The sequence below is a fragment of the Danio rerio genome, chromosome 5, assembly GCF_049306965.1.
Source record: "Danio rerio strain Tuebingen ecotype United States chromosome 5, GRCz12tu, whole genome shotgun sequence".
Lineage (NCBI taxonomy): Eukaryota > Metazoa > Chordata > Actinopteri > Cypriniformes > Danionidae > Danio > Danio rerio.
In genome coordinates, this window is record NC_133180.1 from 77,814,411 (window position 1) to 77,837,272 (window position 22,862).

A 22,862-nucleotide genomic window follows, 5' to 3' on the forward strand; every position below is an offset into this window, starting at 1 on the left:
TGGTGGCTCATTCCACTGTGGTGACCCCTGATTAAGCCGAAAATAAAATGAATGAATGAATGTATTAATGTATAATGTAATCACTATAGTTCATTATTTTAATTACTTGATTATAATTGTTCGGCTTAGTCCCTTTATTAATCATTGGTCGCCACAGTGGAATGAACCGCCGACTATTCCAGCATATGTTTTAAACAGTGGATGCCCTTCCAGCTGCAACCCAGAACTGGGACACACTTATACACAGTCATTCTCACACACACACACACACACACACACACACACACACACACACACACACACTACAGCCAAGTTAGAATGAGCGCTGTCAGTGGTGCTGAAAACCTTCAGGACTGTAAAACACATGCAGCACCTCATTCATTCATTCATTCATTTTCTTTTCGGCTTACTCCCTTTATTAATCAGAGGTCACCACAGTGGAATGAACCGCTCACTATTGCAGCATATGTTTTACACAGCAGATGCCCTACCAGTTGCAACCCAGCACTTGGAAACACCCATACAAAGTCATCCTCACACACACAGACAGACATACACCACTGCCAAGTTAGTTAGAATGAGCGCTGTCCGTGGTGCTGAAATCTTTCAGGAGTGTAAAATATATGCAGAATATCATTAATGCATACATTAATTTTCTTTTCAGCTTAGTCCCTTTATTAATCAGAGGTCGCCACAGTGGAATGAACCGCAAACTATTCAAGCATATGTTTTACACAGCAGATGTCCTTCCAGCTGCAACCCCGTACTGGGAAACACCCATACACATGCCAATTTAGTTGATCAATTCCTCTATAGTGCATGTGTTTGGACTGTCGGGGAAACTGGAGCACCCGGAGGAAACCCACGCCAACACGGAGAGAACATGCAAACTCCACACAAACTGACCCAGCCGGGACTTGAACCAGCAACCTTCTTGCTGTGAGGCCACAGTGCTAGCCACTGAGCCATCATGCACTTGACAAGTCATGCCAATAATGCTCTTTTGAACTGAGCTAAACTGAGTTGAGTTGAACTGAATTGGCAGAGAGAGATTGTTCATTTGCATTGATGCAATTCTCACCTGATCACAATAATGTGAAACAGAAAGGACTCGTTTAATAAAATAAATAAAAAATTAAACCAGAAATCCTTGTAAAAATGTGCCGGTTGCATTAGAAATCCATCTGTAAAACAGTGTCATAAAAGTGTGAATAATTTGTGTCATACTAATGGAGGTGTGTGTGTGTGTGTCAGACTGAGCGCTGTCCGTGGTGCTGAAAGCCTTCAGGACTGTAGAACGCATGCAGCACCTCATTCATTCGTTTTCTTTTCGACTTAGTCCCTTTATTAATCAGGGGTCACCACAGTGGAATGAACCGCTAACTTATCCAGCATGTTTTCCATAGCGGGTGCCCTTCCAGCTGCAACCCAGTACTGGGAAACACCCATACACACTCATTCACACACACTCGTACACTACGGTCAATTTAGTTAATCAATTCTCCTTTAGTGCATGTGTTTGCACTATGGGGTGAACCAGTGACCTACCTGTGAGGCAACAGTGCTAACCACTGAGCTACCATGTCGCCCTGATTCAATGTTTGTTTATTTATTAAAAAATAAAATAAAAAATCCTTGTAAAATTTGCCAGTTGCATTAAAAATCCATCTCTAAAAATGTATCATAAAAGTGTGAATAATTTGTGTCATACTAATGGAGGAGTGTGTGTGTGTGTGTGTGTGTGTGTGTGTGTGCGCGCGTGTGTGTGTGTGTGTGTGTGTGTGTGTGTGTGTGTGTGTGTGTCTGTTCGTGGTTCTGAAAATCTTAAGGACTGTAAAACACATGCGGCATCTCTTTATAGTGAATCAAAAGACAGAACCAACATTAAATTAAATGTCATCAACTGTAATTTTTTTAATTATTATTTTTTAAATATAGGCATACAAATCTAAAAAAAATGTCAAATTGTTATGCAACTTAGAGCTTTTTAGTTGATGCAACTTAAATTGCATGGCAATTACAGCCTTTTTAGTCAACTCAACTTAAATTGTAGAGCAACTTAGAGCTTGAGTTGATTTAACTTAAAATTGAAAGACAACTTAGCACTTTTGAGTTGATGCAATTTAAAATTGTAAGGCAACTTCAAGAAGTTTAAATTGACGCAACTTAAAATTGTATGAAAAAAATTTAAACTTATTGAGTTGACGCAACTTAAAATATTAAGGCAAATTAGAGCTTTTTGAGTTGATGCAACTTAAAATTGTAAGACAACTTAGCATTAAGTTGATGCAACTTAAAATTATGTTACACTTTAGAGCTTCTTAGTTGGCTCAACTTAAAATTGTAATGCAACTTAGAGCCTTTTGAGTTGACTTAAAATTTTAAAGCAAATTATAGCTTCTTGAGTGGATTCAACTTAAAATTGTAAGAAAACTCAGAGCCATTTTAGTTGACTCAAATCGGGTCAGGTGCAGTACTTGGGTTAAATGTTTAGTCAACCCAAACAAGCTGTGCAGCTACTTGAATTAAACTGTTAAGTTGAGGATTTTTTTTTCAGTGTATTTAAAGTGTATTTTTTTCTGATGCATTTACAACATGCATCTTATTTTAAAGTATTTATCAGCAAATAAATAAATAAACAGACAAAAAAAAAACATTAAATTCCATATTTCTTTATTTTTCTTTCTTTCATTTTCTTTTGGGTTTAGTTAAAGTACCCACTCATATATGGATGATTCTTAAAGTGTGGACACGTCTACAATAGTGCTTCCAAGATAAACCCAAAATCCTCCCAAAAAACAATAATAACATTAATATAACTCTGATAAATAATGTTTGTCTGTGTTTAGGGAGATTTTGTCTGCAAACTATGTCCTTAAAGACACTACACCTATTTTTGACCATAAATAAAAAGCAAATACATCACAGTCAGTCTACGGCCATCAACTACAACATGCCACAGATGTTTGGCGTCAATCTTATTATTTATCTAACAGTATCATCCAACATCCCATATGGACCGTGAGTCAGTCTGATTAAATTAAAACCTCGAATTACAAATTAAATTAAACAAATAAAAACTCTGCAATAATCAATTACAGGCTAAATGAAGCTTCAGTCTGAGGACCTGTAAGCATTTTACCTCCAAGAAGCGTTTGAAGAGGTGAAAGAGGGAAAATGAGTAATCCTTCTCCTCTCCTGAATGCAGTAATCAGTGTTTCAGATGAAATGAGATTTGGGGATTGGTGAAGATTCAGTGCTGATCTGAGCTGGAAGTGATTATCGCCTGAAGAACAATGGAAATAGACTGAGATCGTCACTGGATTGAACTCAATTGAGCATGAACTGAACTGATGACTCAAGAGCTGCTTTCAGATATGAGGACATTATATTAAGAAAAAGGAAGAGGCGAGCTCAGAGTTACTGCCATACCACTATAGAGCAGCTTGTTTTATTAGCATTATTATTATTATAAGTATAAATTCATGTTTATTTTAAATTTCTTCTTTTCTTCCTTTTTTAATTTTCTTTCAGTTTTTTCTTTCTGTTTGCTGAATTTATTTCATTCATTTTTTCTTTCTTTCTGGCTTATTTTTTTCTTTTGGTCTTCCTTTATTTCTGTCTTTTCTCTTTTTTAATTTTACCTTTTTTTCTTTCTTTCTTTTTTCCTTTTGCTCCTTCATTTTTTATTTCGTTCTTTCTTTCTGTCTTCTATCCTTGTTTCATTTTAAGATTGTAAGGCAACTTAGAGCCTTTTCAGTTGATGCAACTTAAAATTGTAAGGGAACTAGAAAATGTTAGACAACTTCGGCTTTTTGAGCTGACTCAACTTAAAATTGTAAACTTTGTTTTATTTTTTTCCTTCTTTCATTTTTTCTTCCTTTCTTTTTACCTTCTTTCTTTGTTTTTCGCCTTATTTCTTTCTTCTTTTCTTACCTTTTTGTATATTTTTAAATTCTGCCTTCTTTCTTTTCTTTTTTTTCTTTGTGTCTGCATTATTTCTTTCCTTCATTTCTGTCTTTTCTTACTTTCTTTTTTCTTATATTATTGTTTTCCTTTTTCTGCCTTATTTCTCTTTCCTTTTTACAGGTTTGTCTATACTTTTTTCTTACTTGTATTTCTTTCTACCTTCTTTCTTTTCTTTTTTCTTGTTTTCTTTTTGTCTTATTTCTTTGTTTATTTCTCCATTATGTCTTTCTTTTTTCTTCTTTCTTTACATTCTTTATTTTTTTCTGTCCTTCTTTCTGCCTCATTTTTTCTTTCATTTGATTTTTTCTTTGATGTTTTTTCTTTATTTCATTTCTTTCTTCCTGGCTTCTTTCTTTTTTTTCCTTTCTTTCTTATTTATTTATGTATTTGTTTTCTTTACTTTTTCTTTTTTTCTACCATATTAGTTTCTTACATTTATTCATTTTTTCTTTCTTTTTTCTGTCTGTGTTTGAGCCTCATTTCTTTCTTTCATTTATTTTTATTTACTTTTTCTTCCTTTGTTTCTGCTTTTTTTCCCTAATTTTTTCTTTACTTTTTTTTTTCTTTCTGTCTTTTGGTTTTAGTTAAACTTTCTACTTTTATATTGGTAATACTAAAATTGCGAGCACATTTACAATAGTGTCTCCTAGATAAACCTTTTATTTTTCAAAAACAATAATAACATTAATAATAACAGCACAAATTACACAGTAATCTCTAAAAATGTAATATTTATCACGTTTAATTGAGGGACATTTTGTCTTAAAAATATGAACTTTTATTCATATATATTTATTCTATATTCATTTGTGACTGTCTCTGCCTCCTGAATCATACATTCTGCTTCATTCATTCATTTTTCTTCAGCTCAGAGCCCTATCATACACCCGGCGCAACAATGTGCAAGACGTGTTTGGTGTGATTTGTTGCTATTTTCAGACCAGCGCAGCAGTAATTTTCCTGCTTTGCACCATGTTGTTTAAACAGCAAATCCCTTGTGCTGGTCTATAAAGAAGGTGTGTTAGGGCGCATTGTTAGAGCGCTGCTATTGTGAGGACACCTCTGAGCCACCATGCCATCCCATTCTGCTTCAGTTATCATCAAATAATTAAGTCTGTTCCTCTTTTTGTGTGTTTATTCTACTAAATTAAACCAATATTTGCATTTATCATCTTTATTCTGTATTATTTACTGTATGCAAAACAATCTTAAAGTCAAAATCAAAACGAGATATTTTGCGTACTCCACTGGCAGATTATTTAGCTTGTTTTAAACATTTAATTTTCACTCATTATTTCTAAAAACAAGATATTTTTTCTTTGCCTAAAAAAATGTTTCTTGATTTAAGAGCTTTTAGATATTTAGACTAAACAAGACACAAACTCTAAATCAGCAGAGCCGTTTTTGCAGTGTACAAACCACTCTTCAAAGCCCTCGTGAAGCACCAAAGCAAACCATTGCTTGATTCTGCATAAGAAACACTGTTGGCTTTCCCCCATAATAAATATTACATAAAGCCGTTTGATCACACCAACCATCTCCAATTATTACAAATAAAACAGCACTTGCAAATATGATGTACAGTTCTAGCGTTCAGTTGTTTTTCGCAGCTAATTTTCACCTCTGCTGTCTCGATCTGTCAGATACTGCACTCGTCTGATCGCATGTTTTTAAAGACGTTCTGAAGTCAAACATTTATAACCCAACAGTTTGATGAGAAAACACACACGCACACACTGCTCACAGCATGAATGTGTGTGCTGGATGTGTTAAAAACACTGACAAGCCACTAATGACAGTTCTCCGCAGGTTTGGCTTGCAGATCGTTTTCAATCCGTCATATTTTCTAATTACCGCGATCTGTCATGCCATTTTTATCTCTGAGGTTTGAGCACAGATGAGGTGATGGACGAAAATATCACAGCAACTCTCAGTTGTTGATTTGTTAGGAAACTAAAGAAGTTTTGTCTGACTGACTGCTTATGTTTACATCGATATCTTAATAGTCAAACAATGCAAAACTCTGCTTTGATCCACGCTCAAAAACAAGATTACTGCTGCTTGTTCAAACTATGCCTTTAAAATGAGCCCAAACACAATTCTTGTCATTTCTTTGGCCTGTTTAGTTGTTGATTTATGCCTAGTTCCATTACATTTGTAAACTATTAAGTTGGCGAGGCAGTGGCGCAGTAGGTAGTGCTGTCGCCTCACAGCAAGAATGTCGCTGGGTCGAACCTCGGCTCAGTTGGCATTTCTGTGTGGAGTTTGCATGTTCTCCCTGCGTTCGCGTGGGTTTCCTCCGGGTGCTCCGGTTTCCCCCACAGTCCAAACACATGCGGTACAGGTGAATTGGGTAGACTAAATTGTCCGTAGTGTATGAGTGTGTGTGTGAATGTGTGTGTGGATGTTTCCCAGAGATGGGTTGCGGCTGGAAGGGCATCCGCTGTGTAAAAACTTGCTGGATAAGTTGGCGGTTCATTCCGCTGTGGCGACCCCGGATTAATAAAGGGACTAAGCCGACAAGAAAATAAATGAATGAATAAACTATTAAGTTAACTTAAGCGTTTCGTGTTGGTCCAACTACCTGGTTAGAGGATTTGGAGGGAGAGGTGGCTGCCGAAAAGTTGAAAAAGGGTTGTCGTGGAAGAAAATGGAGAGCGGGGCGGGAGTGCGTGTGAGGTGTGAGGAGGGGGATCGACAAATTAGTCTAATTAAGTCCTGGTGTAGTCAGTACTTTCACTTTCACCAGAGTCGTTTTAATCATATCTGTACTTCTACTTAAGTAAAGGATGTGTGTACTTTTGCCATCTCTGCGACCCACCCTCGCTGTTTCCCTAAACCCAACCGATAGTGTTTTCAAAAGCAATCCAGAAGAAAACAGCCAGACTTAAGAAGGCGGACTTGAAATGCAGAGCGGAGTTGACCGCGACGAAAGGTTTCGAGTTTGGTGAAGAACGGTTCCAGAAAGCAGGTAAGACAAACACAAAAGCCAAAAAATAAATAAATAAATAAATAATATAAATAAGTAAATAAGGCAAGGCAAGGCAAGTTTATTTATATAGCACATTTCATACACAGTGGAAATTCAAAGTGCTTTACATAATCAGAAATAAAAAAGACAAGTTTAGGAACATAAAATGCAGACAATAAAAATGATTAAAAACAGATAAAAACAAATTAAAATGCGTTAAAATAGGTTATAAAAGAATGAAAAAGAAAACGAAAAACATAATAGTGCAATCTGTCGGACCTAGCACAGTGCTCACTGTAATAACAGGGTGAACATTTGGTAAAATCTGAAAACCTGGTAAAAATCAGGCGAGGGCTTTTCTTTTTCTAGATTGCTTCTGAAAACACTATCGGTTGGGTTTAGGGAAGGTGCTGGGTGAGGGGATCAGTTGGTCAATCGATCAGTCAGTCAGTCAACAGCGGCCTCTGGTGGATTTAGGTGGGAACAGCAAGTGTGAATGGCACTCTAGAGAAATCTGAGATCTGAAAAAGCACACACAGCGCCCTCTGGTGGATTTAGATGAGAACAGCAGGCGTGCATGGCACTCGCGAGAGAAATTTGAGGTCTGAAAGTGTACACCGCACCCTCTGGTGGATTCACGAACACAAAAAAAATGCAAAAAGCGTAGCTCCTGGGATGTATTTTTGAGCTCTCCAGAAATGTATATAGGGCTACATATCCATAATGAGCCTGGGTTGGTTATTAAGTGATCTTCTTAGATTTTTTTTGTCTTGTTTCGACTCCAAATGTCTCAAATTTCTTAAGCTGCTTTGATGCAGTCGACATTGTAAAAGCACCATGGGAATGAACTTGAATTGTTCATCTAGCTTGAGAAAAACCACAGCAAACAGAAAACACACAGCAAAACATTTCAGCTATTACCTTAGTGCTTGTCGATAAATATGCTTTAATTTACTATAGTGTTTGGTAAAGCAGCATATGTGTGTATGTGAAGACACCGAATAATAGAGCAGTTCACACATATGACCAACACTTTCCTCTTCACACACACACACTAGAAACATGCGGAGGCTGTGAAAAGACATTGTGTTTGCAGGCGTGTGTACAAAAAGCAACACCTTGGACGATTGTTTTTGATGGGGGAGGAATCCATCACGGCCAACACTTTGAGAAACAATTCACTTTACTACTGGCTGATTATTACCTGCCTATTATTAAGATATCAACATATTATTAGCACTTTTATTTTATAAGTGCACAGTATGATCCTTTATTAAGCATTAGCAAATAGTTAACTCCTCACGTTAATGCTTCTAGACATAATATATATTGTTTAGATATCAGGATTAGGACAAGACAAAAACTGCAGTGTAGAAGTTGTGGAATAACGACACCTTAAAATAAAGTGTCTCCAGCATCTTATAAGTGTTGATCGCACATATTTGTAGGAATTACAGGACTTTGCTGAGCGACCGGAACTGATGGAGACATTTAGCCGGGTTCTCCCGGTGTTTTAATCTAAACAGTTTCCCACAGAAATAAGCAAGCGCAGCGGTAACGGCGGTCGCACGTGGAGCAGGTCTGATGGTTTTCTGAAGGTGATGGATCAGATGACACGCAGCGTAACCTTTGCAAATGATACGGGTTTTCATTAGGGCAGGTGGAAACAGTCTGCGAGACGCCGCCGCCATTTCTTCCACTCTCAGAATGATTTATATTCATCCTCCGTCGCACCAGTTATCATATAAATTCAAGACGGGCTGTGATGGATGCTCCTGATGGCCGTCTGGACATCTGTCTGTGCGGCTGAATATCTGCTGTGATGTTGCAGGAAGGAAAAATACATGAAATAAAAAGCATGGGATGGGGAACGATCACGTGACCTCAGCCAACTGCTCATGTTCATCATGCAACATTTGGACTCGGATAATGTTGCACACTGATGACCTGTTCTGGTGCCATTGACTGTGTGCTCACCTCACATTCAGATACAGTACGATTTGTTTCAATATTTTCTACAGCGTTTGCCAACACCGGCTCATTTTGCGGATATGTACCCTCGTGTACATTTCTGGAGAGCGCAAATGATGTAGCCAAAAATACAATTGGCTGCAAGTCATCTTTAAAATGAATGCTACGGGGTGGTATGAAGGCCCACCGCTTACCTCCATACTGATGGCTTTTCCGGTGTTACCAGTTTGCCCAATAGCTTGCCTATATTGCGCACTCTGGTGGATTTATGTGCGAGAGGAATTTGTGATCATCAAAAAGCGTTCACATCGGCCTCTGGTGGATTCGCAAAACCAAAAACTGCAGACAGACATACCTAAGGTTACATAACTCACTGTCCCCAGAAATGTAGACCTGGGAATGTATCCTGGGTAGAGCCAATAAAAAAGGAGCCGATAGAAGGAAGAGACAAAAAAAGAAGAAGCCAATAAAAGGAGGAGCCAATAGACAGAGGAGCAAATAGAAGAAAGAGCCAATAGACGAAGGAGCCAATAGAAGGAGTGGCCAAAAAAAGGAGGAGGAGTCAATGGAAGAGCCAATAAAAGATGGAGCTAATAGGAGGAGCCAATAGATGGAGGAGCCAATAATAAGAGCCAATAGAAGGAAAAGCCAATAGAAAGTAGAGCCAATAAAAGGTGGAGCCAATAGGTGCAGCCAAGAAAATGAGTCGTCAAAGTAAGGAAAAGCCAATAAAAAGGAGCCAAAAAAGGGAAGAGCCAATAAAGGAGGAGCCAATAGATGGAAGAGCCAATAAATGGAACAACTAATAAAAGGAGGACCCAATAGATGGAAGAGCCAATAGAAGATAGTCAATAAAGGAAGAGCCAAATGAAGGTAGAGTCAATAAAGGAGGAGCCAATAGAAGAAGGAGCCAATAAAAGAAGAAGTCAAAGTAAGGAAGAGCCAATAAAAGGAGCCATTAGAGGGAGAAGCCAATAAAAGGAAGAGCCAACAAAAGGAGGAGTCAATTTGAAGGTAGAGCCAATTGAAGGACAAGCCAATAAAAAGAGGAGCCAATAAAAGGAGGTGCCACTAAAAGTTGGAGCCAATAGAAGGAGGAGCCAATAAAAGAAGGAGCCAATAGAAGGAAGAGCCAATAAAAGGAAGAGCCAGTAAAAGCTGGAGCTAATACGAGGAGACAATAAAAGGAGGAGTCAAAGGAAAAAGCCAAAAAAGGAGGAGTCAATGGAAAGAAGAGCCAATAGAAGGACAAGCCAATAAAAAGAGGAGCCAATAGAAGGAAGAGCCAATAAAAGCTTAAGTCAATAGGAGGAGCCAATAAAAGGAGGAGTCAATAAAAGGCGGAGTCAAGGTAAGGAAGAGCCAATAGAGGGAAGAGCCACTATATAAGGAGCCAATAGAGGGAAGCGCCAATAAAAGGAGCCAATAGAAGGATTCAACAAAAGGAGGAGCCAACAATAGAAGGAGCCAAAAGAAAGCCGAGCCAACAAATGGAGGAGCCAAGAATAGGAGGAGACAATAGAAGGAGCTGCCAACAAAAAGAGGAGCCAACAATAGTAGGAGCCAACAATAGGAGGAGCCAATAGAAGAAGGAGCCAACAAAAAGAGGAGCCAACAATAGGAGGAGCCAGCAATAGAAGGAGCCAATAGAAAGATGAGCCAACAAAAGGAGGAGCCAGCAATAGAAGGAGCCAATAGAAAGCGGAGCCAACAAAAGGAGGAGCCAAGAATAGGAGGAGACAATAGAAAGAGGTGCTAACAAAAAGAGGAGCCAACAATAGGAGGAGCCAATAGAAGGAGGAGCCAACAATAGGAGGAGCCAACAAAAGGAGGAGCCAACAATAGGAGGAGCCAATAGAAGGAGGAGCCAACAATAGGAGGAGCCAATAGAAGGTGGAGCCAACAAAAAGAGGAGCCAACAATAGGAGGAGCCAACAAAAGGAGGAGCCAACAATAGGAGGAGCCAATAGAAGGAGGAGCCAACAATAGGAGGAGACAATAGAAGGAGGAGCCAACAAAAGGAGGAGCCAACAATAGGAGGAGCCAGCAATAGAAGGAGCCAATAGAAAGATGAGCCAACAAAAGGAGGAGCCAGCAATAGAAGGAGCCAATAGAAAGCGGAGCCAACAAAAGGAGGAGCCAAGAATAGGAGGAGACAATAGAAAGAGGTGCTAACAAAAAGAGGAGCCAACAATAGGAGGAGCCAATAGAAGGAGGAGCCAACAATAGGAGGAGCCAACAAAAGGAGGAGCCAACAATAGGAGGAGCCAATAGAAGGAGGAGCCAACAATAGGAGGAGCCAATAGAAGGTGGAGCCAACAAAAAGAGGAGCCAACAATAGGAGGAGCCAACAAAAGGAGGAGCCAACAATAGGAGGAGCCAATAGAAGGAGGAGCCAACAATAGGAGGAGACAATAGAAGGAGGAGCCAACAAAAGGAGGAGCCATAAGAGGGAACTAATAAAAACAAGAGCCAATAAAAAGTGGAATACTTCTAATACTCTTCTAAAGAATTAGAGGAAATATATATATATATCTAAGATTTTTATTTTTTATTTTATTTGGACTAGAAATTAAACAGAGCAAAGTAAGGAAGGTGATTATTCAATTTGTCTAGCTGAATGCTGTGGGGCTCTCCAGAAAACTGTCAAACAGAGCTATTCAGCGGTCTTGTGAAACTCTTTTCATATTGCAATATTTATCACAGAAAAATTAAATATCACAACATCAGACTTTTCCAATATCTAGAGTCCTAAATGCAGCAGGTTAATCTCTCTCAGCCACCGTATGTTTGTGTCCATTGTCCAGTTTTACTTTCTCTTGTGATATTAAATAGTTTTGTTAAATATAAAAATTGATCTCTCCTCGTCTCTCCTTGCCCTGCTGGATATGACAGAACACCAGATATAAAAATAATAGAACTGAAAGGATTTACCTGCAGTCCAGCTGGAGAATGGCTCCCTGGAGGACAGTATGAGAGATCTCCTGATCCGACTGACCCACGGCCCGGACAGCTGCTGGTGCACGCTTTATTATCTCAGACTCCCTGAAGGCGAAGCTGTCAGGAGAATGACCTTCAGGCTCTTCCTCTGACCCCAGCCATCCTTCAAGCAGACCCATCACAGACTGTAAACTAAAGCCTACGGCCAGATCAGTGCAGAGTTGCAAGCCATATTAGTCCCTGAGCAGAAGTTGCTGAAGTCTGACCAGGTGCAAGAGCCTCCTTTTGTTAGCACCTCCTTCATTTGGTTATTCCTTCAATTGGCTCCTCCTATTGGCTCCTCCTTCTCTTGGCTTCTTATGTTGGCTCTTATATTGGCTCCTCCTTTTACTGGCTCCACCTTCTATTGGCTCCTCCTTTAATTAAACTCCTCCATTTATTGGCTCCTTCTATTGGCTCCTCCTATTGTTTTTTTTTTTTTTGTTGGCTCTTATATTGGCTCCTCCTTTTATTGGCTCCACCTTCTATTGGCTCCTCCCTTTGTTAACTCCTCCATATTTTTCTCCTCCATCTATTGGCTTCTCCATCTATTGGCTCCTCCTTCTATTGGCTTCTTTTGTTGGCTCTTATATTGGCTCCTCCTTTTATTGGCTCCACCTTCTATTGGCTCCTCCCTTTGTTAACTCCTCCATATTTTTCTCCTCCATCTATTGGCTTCTCCATCTATTGGCTCCTCCTTCTATTGGCTTCTTTTGTTGGCTCTTATATTGGCTCCTCCTTTTACTGGCTCCACCTTCTATTGGCTCCTCCCTTTGTTAACTCCTCCATTTATTTTCTCCTCCATCTATTGGCTCCTCCATCTATAGGCTCCTTCTATCAGATTCTACTTTTGTTGGCTATTTCCTCTTTTGACTCCTCCTTCTATTGGCTTCTCTTTTTTGGCTCTTCCTTCTCTTGACTTCTACTTCTCTGGTCTCTTCCTTCTATTAGCTCCTCCTTTTATTGACTCCTCCTATTGGCTCCTCGCTCTTTGGCTCTTTCCTCTATTGGCTCCTCCTTTTGTTGTTTTTTTTTTTCTTTTGACTCCTATTGGCTCCTCCTGTTACTTACTCTTCTTTTTATTGGCTCCTCCTTTTGACATTTTCTTCTATTGGCTCCTCCTGTTGGCTCCTCCTTTATTTGCTCCTCCACCTATTGGCTCCGCCTATTTTTAATTTGTATCTATTAGATTTTTTTTTCTCGATTGGCTACATAACAAACCACTATTCTGCACAATATCAAAGAAACTGCTGAAACAGTACGTTCTGTGAGCACAACACTCTGGTATAAAGACAAGTTACATTTTGTGAATGTTTGCAGCACTTCTCCTGATTATTTGGCTGTTAATGAGGAATGCATTGCCGTTCTCCTCATTTGTAAGTCACTTTGGATAAATAAATAAAAGTGTGATTTTTAATGGTCTACATCAGCAAAAGCTCCACCTGAGTGTGTGTGTGTGTGTGTGTGTGTGTGTGTGTGTGTGTGTGTGTGTGCTCAGCTGATCTGCCAGCTGTGGGGAACCAATGGCAAGCAGTTTTATGCAACATGTAAAGTGAGAGTTGACAAAGATGTGGACAAAACACATCAGGGCAGGCTGATAATAAAAGCTTTTAATGCTGCATCTCGAGAATTTTAAGTTCTATGAAGGGTTTTAAATGTTATAAGTTCCAGTGAAGGTGCAAAAAAGTTTTTTAAAAAATGTAAATAAATTAAAATAAATTATTAAACAGTATGCTGGCATAAATAAACAAGCAAGCCAAAAATACACAAACAATCTAAACAAACCAAACAAGCAAGCATAAATACATGCATAAAATAAACAATGACAATGAACAAAAACTAATAACAAACAAACAAATAAATGAACTGCATTAATACATAAAAAATACAAGCATAAATTAATAAACAAACTGCATGAGTACATGAATACATGCATACATTTATAAACAAACTGCATAAATAAGTACATGCATAAATTAATAAACAAACTGCATTAATACATGAACACATGCATACATTATTAAAGAAACTGCATTGATACATAAATACATGCATAAATTAATAAACTCTATATGCATGCATAAACAAGCAAGCATGCATGCAAACAAAAATATACAAAAAAACAAAATATAGTTGAGCAAACAAATAATTAAACTGCATTAATGCATAAATTATTTAACAGTATATGTATGAATAAATAAACAAGCAAGCAAGAAAACAAAAAAATAAACAAACAGACAAATAAGCAAAAATATAAATAAACTGCTTTAATACATGCATAAATAAATACAGTATATGGAACAAACAAGAAAGCAAACAAAAATAAATAAAATAAACAAAAACACAAATAAACAAACTGCACACAACTAAATAGACTGGTTTAATACATAAATAAACAAATGCATAAATTAATAAACTGCATTTATAGATAATTACATGCATAAATTAATAAATAAACTGCTTTAATACGTACATAAATATATGCATTAATATATGTAGTTTGTTGATTAATTTATGCACGTATTTATTTATGCATTAAAGCGGTTTATTTATTAATTTATGCATGTAGCTATCTATTATTGCAGTTAAATAATTAATTTCTGCATGTATTTATCTATTGTTGCAGTTTATTTATTAATTTATGCATGTATTTATCTATTAATGCAGTTTTTTATTATTATATGCATGTATTTATGTACGTATTAATGCAGTTTATTCATTAATTTATGCATGCATTTATTTACATTTTAATGCAGTTTATTTATTTATGCAAGTATTTAGTTATGTATTAAAGCAGTTTATTTATTAATTTACGCATGTATTTATCTATTAATGCAGGTTATTTGTTCGTTTATGCATGCATTTATACATGTAATATTGAAGTTTGTTAATTAATTTATGCATGTATAAATGCATGCCTAAATTACTAAACTGCTTCAATACATAAATACATGCATAAATTAATAAATAAACTGCTTAAAAAGAAATACATGCGTTAATTAATTAATAAACTACATTTTGCATAAATGCATGTATAAAACAATAAACAAACTTCTTAAAAAAAAACTCTTTAAAAATATATATAAATAATGTTTGTGTAGAGTAAGTTAATGCATTGTTTTATTTATTTTTGCATTTTTTTGCATTTATTTTTTTTGTATTTGTATATTTATTTGTGTATTAATTAATTTTAAGGTTTTTAATTAATTTATTTATTTTTGCATAGGAATAAAAGTATATATATTAAATGCATTTAATGCATATTAAATGCATTTGCCATCAGACTCTACAATGTTGTATGGAAACAAATGTAAAATATTTGTGGCGCCTGTGAGCCTTTGCTTGTGTGAGTTCCTGTGCTGCCTTTGTTTATGATAAAGCCTGATCATTTGTGCAGTTTAAGTGCAGCTCTTCTGGACAGCACATTTATCACCGAGACTCAGAGATAAAGTCTAATATCCACAGCAGAACAGCAGATGCTACACAACATTTACCAGCGTTTATGGACAAACTGTCGGAGTGGAGATTTAGTGCTGATCCTGTGGTTATATTTCAATTAAAGTAAAATAACTGCAACAAAGCATGTAATTAACTGACAGTTTAATCTGACAGTTAAAAGATCAATCAAACAAACGATCAATCAAACAAACACAGGATCAAACAAACAAACAAACAAACGATCAATCAAACAAACAATCAAACAAACAAACGATCAATCAAACAAACAAACAATTAAACAAAAAAATGATCAATGAAACAAACAAACGATCAATCAAACCAAAAATCAAACAATCAATTAAATTGAACAATCGAAAAAAAAATCAATTAATCAATCAATCAAACAAACAAACTATCAATCAATCAAATAATCAATTAAATTAAACAATCAAACAAACAATCAATCAATCAAACAAACAAATTATCAATCAAACAAACGATCAATCAAACAAAAACTAAAAAACAATCCGTAAAATAATCAAACGATTAATCAAATAAACAATCAATCATTCAAAAAAACAATTAAACAATCAATCCATCAATCAAACAAATGATCAATCAAACAAACAAAGAATCAATCGAAACAAACAAATCAAACAAACAAACGATCAATCAAACAATTAATCCAATCGATCAAACAAAAACAATCAGTAAAACAATTCAACGATTAATTAAAAAACAAATCAATCGATCAAACAAACAAACAAGCAATTCAAACAAACAATCAATAAAACAAATTGAACAAACAATTAAACAATTGAACAACAAACAAAAGACAAATCAATCAACCAAACAAAAACAATAAATCAATCAAAACCAAACAAACAATTTATCAATTAAACAAACAAACAAACAAACAAAAAACAATCAATCAATTAATCAATTATTCAATCAATCTAACAAACAAAATTAAACAATCAAGCTATTTTTTTTTTTTTACATTTTAATGATTCTGCAACGTGTATGAAAACCTGTGATATACCCGGGATCCATCACTGCTGTTCTGACTTATTTGTTAAAAATATAGCATTTTTTTAGCCAGTTTTGCTAAAGATTCACAAACTTTAAACCTTACAAATAAATGCTGTGTATCGACATTTTAATAATATGCACAGCTGCATCTGCAATAAATGTAGTGTTATTTTCTTTCACCTCTCGAATGGGTTTGTAAGATGTTAGGAAGCTGTAAAGACAATCATTTTACAGGTTTATCACGTTTGTGTCGAAGATGCATGAAAATGTAAAGCGTCTGTCAGAGGAAATCAACACGTGTGCTGTGTTTAATTAAAAACACACAATCTCATGAATATTTATGAGATGCTTAATCGATTACTGAAGTCATTTAGCATGTCAACTCCACATTAACCAGTTTTGTCCAACAATTTAGAGCAGCAGATGTTAACATTGACTCCTGATGTGCAGCACAGATTAAAGCTGTGTTTGAGCTTTATACTTTTATATTAAAGTGTATTATTTTATTGCTCTATACTTATTGTTCTTCTACACTAAAGCTTTACGTATATTTTTGCAAATGTATTTTAGAATGAAAACACTCGTACTGACTAGTGTTTGGTGACTAGTGAATTTGGTAACAATCGAAACTGACATTTTTTATAGGTCGACTTTCCGGAAATATTTGAGCACGTTTTAAACACCACTGATTGTCTGTTGTGTTCACATGCTCAACAGAAACAACTGCTATTGTTTGTGAAGTTGTGAAGGTCATTCTTTCGCCACTCTTCACCACTGTTTACCGAGTGCAAACACAGATACAGAATGACACTATCATTTTTTTAAAGCATTTCATGAAAAATTTTGTTAAATAAAAAATTTAAATAACCACATTTAAATTTATATAAATAAAGAACATGCAATATGAAATAAATTATATTATTTTAATTTAATTTCTAAACTGAAATTAAATTTAAATTTAATATTTTTTTATTTCAAAATAGCTAAAATAAAATTCTAAACAAATTTAAAATGGTAAAAAAAAATAATACAATAAAAAATTAATTAAATTAAAAACAAAGAATAAGAAAATAAAAACAAAAAAATGTCAAAAAATTACATATAATTAAAATTAAAATAAATTAAATATATACATTTAAAATAAATTAAAAACATAAAAATTTAAACAAATACATTTAATTAATAAAAAAATAAAATTTAATAAAACATAACATTTTAATAAATGTAAAAATAATAAATAATAAATTAGTAAACAATACAATACAACTAAAATAAAAAATAAATAAATAACACAAAAAAAAAATTTCAAAATTAAGTTTAATTAAAATTAAAGTAACATTTAAAATGTTAAAAATTCAACAAATATAATCAAAACAAAATCAAATAAAATTTGAAAAAGAAAAATTTAATAAAATAAAAATTAATAAAAATATTTATAAAAAATGTTCTTAAAACTAATGATAAAAATTACAATTTCAAAAATACAATTAAAATGAATGATTAAAAAAATGAAAACAAAATTAAAAAAGAAATAGTAAAAAAATACAATAAAAAAGTAGTATGATTGCAAATGTGTACATGGTTTTAAAATCAGTGAAAAACAATAATAATACTAACTCCAGTCCTCAGCTTGGCTCGGTCACACATTAATTGGTGGCTCCCTCAGTGTTCGTCCCTCTGAAGCAGAAATATCCAGAGAGCGTCTCCTCTGCGCTGTATTCCTCTGCTTGTTAGTGGTGTAAATTGTCTGGCTCGGCCTCGGGGGAGTTTTTGCAGGAAACAGGTGTTTATTTAACCCAAGTCTGCAAATTGGCTTTGAGGGGAGAAAATTTGAGCGCGCAGAAAAGAGAAACGCTGGAGAGAGCTGCAGGTACCGAGAGGAGGAATATTTGCTTTGACAGGCGAGTCGATTAAGCAAATGTCCTTATCAAACGGGTTTCTGCGCATATGCCAGTGTTCACAGATGCGCTGCCATGAAGGCACATTTACATCAGATTTGGCCACCGTGGGTTAGAGGAGTCACCAAATGCATAATCGCCAGCTAATCGTGAATATGCTAATTGCTCTAGTGTGATTGGTTGACATGTTAATGCGCTGAACCTTTTATGCTAAATTACTGCTAATGTCTCTATTTGAGAGGCTTTGTCCATTATTTTAATATTAAATAAATAAATAGTAAAATAAATTAAATTACAATTAAATTAAAATTCAAAATAAATAGTAAAAAACTATTAAAATTAAAAATATAAAATTAAAAATTAAATACAACTTTTATATATTAATATTAAATAAAATAAAAAAGTAAAAGTAATTAAATTACAATTAAATTAAAATTCTAGATAAATAGTAAAAAACTATTAAAATTAAAAATACAAAGTTAAAAATTAAATACATTTTTAATAAATTAATATAAAAAAGTAAAATAAATAAAATTAAAATTAAATAAAAATTCTAAATAAATACAAAAAATATAAAAATAAAAAATATACAATTGAAAAGTAATTAAATAAAATTTAAATAAATTAAATAAAAATATTTTAAAATAAAAAAATAATAATCAAATAGTAAAAACATAATTCAAATAAAAGAAAAAAATAAATAATAATAATTAATATAATTAAAATAATAATTAAACTAAAAATAACTAAAATAATAATAAAATATATATTTTTTTAAAAGTAAAAAAAGTAAAAATACAATTAAAATAAAAATCTAAATAAAAAAACTATTAAAATGGATGGAATTAAATAAAATCTTAATTATACAAACAAAAAAGTAAAAAACATTGAAATAAAATAATATGAGAAAAAAAGTCAAATTAAATTAAATTAAACATTTAAAAACGTAATTAAAATTTAAAATAAATAAATATGATATTAAACAGATTTGGACACCGTGGGTTGGAGAAGACACCAAATACATAATCACCAGCGTATCATGAATATGCTAATTGCTCCAGTGTAATTGGTTGACATGTTAATGCGCTGAAGCCGTTATGCTAAATTACTGCTAATGTGAGGTGATTGTAAAGGTCTCTATTATTTGAGAGGCTTAACCCATTATTTTAATATTAAAGAAAATAAAAGATTAAATAGATTAAAATAAAAAAAAACATTTAAAACAGAAATGTGAATAAAGTGTGATCCATTACATGCAAAAGTTTGATTTTGATAAAGCTTTCGGTTGCAGTGCTTCATTTAGCAGGATATATGAGGTATTTTGCAGTTTGAGTGTGTGGTTTTGTCAATTGTGTTAGGTTAAAAATTGTGTGTTAGTGATTGGAAAAAAACTGTCATATTTTTTGCATTTCTGAATTAGTTTGAGCCCATTAGCAGATATTTCTCTGCATTAAGCTTTTTTTTCCAGCCCCGTCAAGTAGGATCAGGTTTCTACTTGGATTATAAGATCTGGACCCTGTTACTTCTGAAGATAAGCTGATTTGACAGTATGATCGCATGAGTTCACGCCGCACATCTGTGCTGTTTAATCAAGATTTATCAGACCAATTACACCTCAAATGCTCCAGCACTCGGCAGCTGTGTGTGTGCATGTGTGTGTGTGTGTGTGTGTGTGTGTGTGTGTGTGTGTGTGTGTGTGTGTGTGTGTGTGTGTGTGTGTGTGTGTGTGCGCGCGCGTGTGTGTAACCAGGTGTCAATCAGGAGCTGAAGATCCGTGTTCAGTGTTAAATGTTCTACTTTACGATTACCTGTGATGAGCACAACAGTGAATGCTCTTTTTAGTGTAGGAAGGTAAAGATGGGAGGCATGAATCTCAGTGGTTAGCACTGTGGCCTCACAGCAAGAAGGTCACTGGTTCGAGTCTTGGCTTGACCAGTTGGTGTTTCTGTGTAAAGTTTGCATGTTCTCCCCGTGTTGGTGTGGGTTTCCTCCGGGTGCTCCAGTTTCCCCCACAGTCCAAACACATGGGCTTTAGGGGATTTGAAGAACTAAATTGGCCGTAGTGTGTGTGTGTGTGTGTTTCCCAGTACTGGGTTGTAGCTGGAAGGACATCCGCTGTGTAAAACATATGCTGGATAGGTTGGCGGTTCATTTTGCTGTGGCGACCCCTGATTAATAAAGGGACTAAGCTGGAGAAGAGAGAGAGAGAGAGAGAGAGAGAGAGAGAGAATGAGTAGATGGATGGATGGATGGATGGATGGATGGATGGATGGATGGATGGATGGATGGATGGATGGATGAACGAATGAATGAGTTATAATGAGAGTGATTGAGCAAGTGAAGTGAATGATTGAATGAATGAATGAATGAATGACAGTGAGATTGGATGGATGGATGAATGAGTTATAATGAGAGGGATTGAGCAAATGAAGTGAATGAATGAATGAATGAAGGAAGGAAGGAAGGAAGGAAGGAAGGAAGGAAGGAAGGAAGGAAGGAAGAAAGGAACGAACGAACGAATGAATGACAGTGAGATTGGATGGATGGATGGATGGATGGATGGATGAATGGATGAATTATAATGAGAGTGATTGAGCAAGTGAATGAATGAATGAATGAATGAATGACAGTGAGGATGGATGGATGGATGGATGGATGGATGGATGGATGGATGGATGGATGGATGGATGGATGGATGGGCCTGTGAGGCATTCCTCACTGGACAGAGATTGAGTGGATGGATATTGGAGTGAACCATGTCCTGAACAGGGGTGACACTACTTTGAGTTTTGCGGTTTAGGAATACAAAACTTTTCAACAATGAGAATGTCTGAATATCCCAACATAAAACCAACTTTACCCATTGAATTTTCTAACTTTTTTTTTTTACAAGTGAGGCTAGAAAAATTGTGAATCTCTACATTATTATTAAGTTTTAAATGTTTTGCTATTCAAATGGCCAAATTCTGACTGAGGAAATCTGAACATGAAGGCCAGTTAGTAATTTAATTAAAAAAAAATTCCGAATGATGTATGATGTAATAAATGTGTGTTTATATATATATATATATATATATATATATATATATATATATATATATATATATATATATATATATATATATATATATATATATATATAATAAGTTGTTCATCATGTTTTTTGATCCTTAATCTTCAAAAAAAAAATTAGGTACATAAAAAGTGTGGTTTTGATGACCATCCAACAGGCTAATCCAGCTAAAAAATGTGCCTAAAATGTCACTAAAATTGAGTATTTAAACCTCATAATTATATACAAAATAAGGTAAATACATACAAAGAAGGCGAATACCTGCAACTTTTTGAGAAAAAATGACCACCCCTTTCACCATTACTTTTTTTATAGGCTAAGTGTGATGGAAAAAGACATATCACAATATTTGCAGCATCTCTGTTAAATGTTTCTTCGCCTACAAATCAAAAACTGACAATGAAATTTACATTTGTGACATTTAAACCACAGAGTTGAAGTAACCTTCTTGGTAAATCAGTAAGGCTGACACTCTTGAAAAGCAGTATAGCCTTTCACCAAGCTGCCTACGGGCCTGCATAACCAGTGGCGTAGCGGATGGGCCCGCAGGGCACGCACCGCGGGGGGGCCCCGCGTGATTAGGGGGCCCCGCGTCGTCGCGATTTTCAATAATTGAAAATCAACCGGCAACCGCAATAATCAAACTCTTGGGAACAACTGTGGTCGGAACCAAAGTTCACAGGTCTGTGTTCTCTGAACACCTCTCAAGCGGTGGACTACTTCATTCTGATTGCTTGCCGCCAATGTTGCCAACTTAGCGACTTTGTCACTAGATTTAGCGACTTTTCAGACCCCCCTAACGACAAATCTAGCGACTTTTTTGTGTGTTATTGGAGATTTTTTTAGACTGTCATTTGTCCATACTGTACCGTCCCTACTCTTCTCAACGAGCTGCGTGTGATGCCGCCGACCCCTCCCCCGCCTCACAGCACTGACAGGCGGCCCAGTCAGTCCGCGCACAGCAGCCTCTCTCATCTGCAGCCCGAGAGCAGCTCACCCCTCTGCGTACCGACGACAAATGATTTAGCACAGGCAGTGTGAAGGTATTTCCCTTGTACAGTCAAACCAATCTACTTCTACTTTATTTTAACAATTTACTTGGAGCGTTTATTCTTTTCTTGTTCACAATCACAGATATTTTAGTGACAGTTTCTGAATTTGTCTGAGTTTATTACATATGAGAGATTACTACACATTCACTACACATCTATAATGACATGCTGTATTCAAACAGCAATAAGTTTAGTTAAATAAACATGCTTATATAAAATGTAGTGCAATTATAAATACCCCTTTATTAACCATAGGCTGTAAAACAAACTGAAACGGTAAAACGTGATGACGTCAGTAATATGCAAATTTGCGTATGACGTATCTCCCCCCCCCCTCTTCATCAGGGGGCCCCGTCAGCGATCCCTGCAGGGGGGCCTCCGCATTTTGCGCTACGCCACTGTGCATAACGCACGAAAGACAAACGCTATGAGTCTCTGCTCAAACGCAGAATTTACCTTTTCAAAATCTTGCTCAAGTC